At 31.4% G+C, this 3242-nt stretch overlaps 1 protein-coding gene across 3 annotated transcripts in view; it reads left to right on the forward strand.

Moving 5' to 3' along the window:
* The window catches only part of LOC108747511 (S-adenosylmethionine synthase), a 15589-nt gene that overhangs the window by 3986 nt on the left and 8361 nt on the right, over positions 1-3242 (forward strand). The window lies entirely within an intron of this gene.

Consider the following 3242-nt stretch of genomic DNA (forward strand, 5'->3'; position numbering starts at 1 on the left):
TTTTTCTCGTTCTACGTCCCCCTGTACTTGCGACTTTCCCACCCTCTCTACCAGCAGGGCTGCATTCAGAATCATCATCCGGGTGCATCCAGATGTCGTTTTATCCTTGTTGTTCATTGAATGTTGAACAAGGATAAAACATCTGAGTGTACCGAGATATTTCAAACGCGACTCAGCACTACCACCTTCGTCCCGTTCCATATACGCCGCCATGGAACAGGATCGCTTCTCGGAAGGAGCGTGCCGCGCTTTTTCCTATCCCCTTCATTTTCTCCCCTCAGACCAGATCTCGATCAACGCTAATCGCATCTTTAATGCCTTCCGGTGACGCTTATCATCGAAAATAGCAATGTTCTGGAAAAGAAAGCATACCGTCCGATTCCCGAGTGAATGAAACTTGGTCCCTCGTTTCTCCTAGATTTCGGCGGGAAGCTCCCGCATTTTTCATTCTCGCCGACATGATGATCTGGCCGTGCACATCGCCGCCACCATGTGCTCGCGCTGATCGCGCTGTGCGATCGGCGCGAATCATGAGGCCGGTTCTTCTTAGCTGAACTTTTTGCATCTGTTGATATTATTTATAAAGCAATAAATAATATTGTTTTTAATTCATTCGTCATATAGAGTCTTAACTTGAAAAATACAAAGCGTACAGTATTATGCAAATGTTGAAAATTAATTTAGTAATAAAAATTAATCGAAATAAATCCTAGAAAAACCAAAATTTTTATCTGGAATACTCTTGAATTGACTAGCCAGATTTCACTGGACATCATGTATAAGAATAAGATTCGCTTACAACTGGCATCTAACTTCTGATTTATTACTAACAACTTATTGTAGAAAGTCCATTACAACTATTCCGACTCAATTATAGAATAAGGTTATAGCACACACAAAACTTAAGAAGTGAATGAATCAATATTTCGGATTTGTTAACAGCTTACGTTATTGTCTTACAATCTCCACTTGATTGGCCAATTCGCTTACATTTTGCTGTTTAATTTTTGTGTGTCATAGTCTTAATTATTTTATTAGTAGTCTATTTTTTGTTCCTACACTAGACTGCACTAAATCTCTCTTTCTCGGTTTTGACAAATATAAAACATACGTATCCCTTTAAGTTCCAAAAGTGTACACTAGTTCAAGCATAGAAAACAGACATTGGATCTTGAATCACAGACTTAAATCTTACATTTGAATGTTCTGTTGTTCTTCAAAAAATGTATATTATTCTCCAAAAAATGATTACAAAAAATGATTAATTATTTCATCTCCAATGCAGAAAGCATAATAGGATATCGTTACATGGAGCGAGATCCTATACAGAAACTTGCAGTAACGTTTGCAATGTTACTGCAATATTATTGGAATGTTGAAGTGCGTTGCTGTAATATTACTGGAATGATATGTATGAAATAACTCTGCTGTCTAAAAACTCTTTTTAAAGCGAGCTTGCAATCGAAATATACTTTGTTCCATATTTTTTAAACAATCATAGAGGGGTCTGTTTCTATATTGCTTAATCATAGCTTCGTCTCTCTCTCTCTCTCTCTCTCTCTCTCTCTCTCTCTCTCTCTCTCTCTCTCTCTTTCCATCTTTCTTTCTTTCTGCCCAAAGACAAAATACAATGTCTACAATTGAGTTCTATCTTAGTTGACGTTTTTTGTACTTGGAATTTAGACAATCAATATATTAACGATTGATTAGTCAAAGTTAATCGATCCCAGAAAAAGAAACATCAACAAATTAAAGTATCATCAAAAGGGATACTCTAATGTTTGTTGATGTTTCTTCTTTCGAGATCGATTTAATATCGTTAATATATTGATTGCCTAAATTCTAAGTATAAAAACGTCAACATAAGATAGAACTTAATTGTAGACATTGTATTTTGTCCTTGGGTAGAAAGAAAGAAAAATGGAAAAAGAGAGAGACAAAGCTATGATCAAGCAACATAGGAACAGATCTCTCTATGATTGTTATGTTTATTCTTTATTTTGATTTTCCATACTTTAGCCAGAATGTTCAAGAATTGACTTTAAAGCCCATAAGAGACTAATGCTTAGAAGAAAATCGTGATACTCGATCTTAATAAATAATCATAATGATAATTTTATTTGTAGCTACTGTTGTAATGCTTATCTATAATAAATGCAAGATCAGAGCATGAAGTAGACAGGAATTATTTAATTGTTTTAAGTTTTTGTCGAGTTGATATTAATCATATTATAAAATATTTTTAATATACAAACGTAAACACTACTGTTATCGATATACTAAAAACATGAGTCATAATATTTAATATTTATATTTTATCTAATAATATATGATATACTAATACGTCCTAATTTTTATGATAACAATCGTTAATAATCTAATGTAATGTTGCATTAGACACATAGTATCTATCAGATATTACTTCTCAAGGTTGAACAAAGTAAAAATCATTTCATATATTAAATAAAATATTATAATTATATGCAAAAATATCTTGTATACATATAATTGTACACAGTATATTTATTATACACATATATACATATACATATAATATATTCATTTATATGTATAATATATAGTATTTTACACACATAATAGGCATAATTTCATAAAAAAATGAATTTAAGACATAAAAATAACTTAGGTATAAATTTATAATGAGAATTAATGAAATACGAAAATGTATTTATAACTCGAAAATCAAAGATAAAACAAATATTTATATGAATTTTTTGTGTTATTTTTATGTCATGAATTTATTTCTGAAATTATGTTCACATGAAACAATTTCTTTTTGTTACACCCTGTAACAAAAAATAAATTGTTTAATGTCTTGATAATGATATATGTCATTTTAAAATAAAAATAATATATGTCATTTTATGTCTTTTTTTTTGTACTTACAATAGAAATTTTCTAAATGACCAGTCATTGATTTCAAGATCTTTAGGTCTAATCGCCGTCCAGTCAGCATTCCTTTTTTCTTTCCTTATTTTTTCTATTTTTACTTTTTCCCAACACTCGTTTTTAAACGGTTTTTCAATGTCATGATTATCACCGAACCATAGGTATCGTACGAAAAAATCTTTCGTCAAAATTAGAAGGCGCAAATGTATCGCCATGTCGCCATAACGTTTGCCCAATAATCGTCATGGGTCCCACAAATCGCCATATATGTTTAACTATCGCATACACGAACGATGGAATGATTCAGACACAAATATGTATATATATATATA

This window comes from Trachymyrmex septentrionalis, unplaced genomic scaffold, assembly GCF_001594115.1.
Source record: "Trachymyrmex septentrionalis isolate Tsep2-gDNA-1 unplaced genomic scaffold, Tsep1.0 scaffold2, whole genome shotgun sequence".
NCBI classification, from domain to species: Eukaryota; Metazoa; Arthropoda; class Insecta; order Hymenoptera; family Formicidae; genus Trachymyrmex; species Trachymyrmex septentrionalis.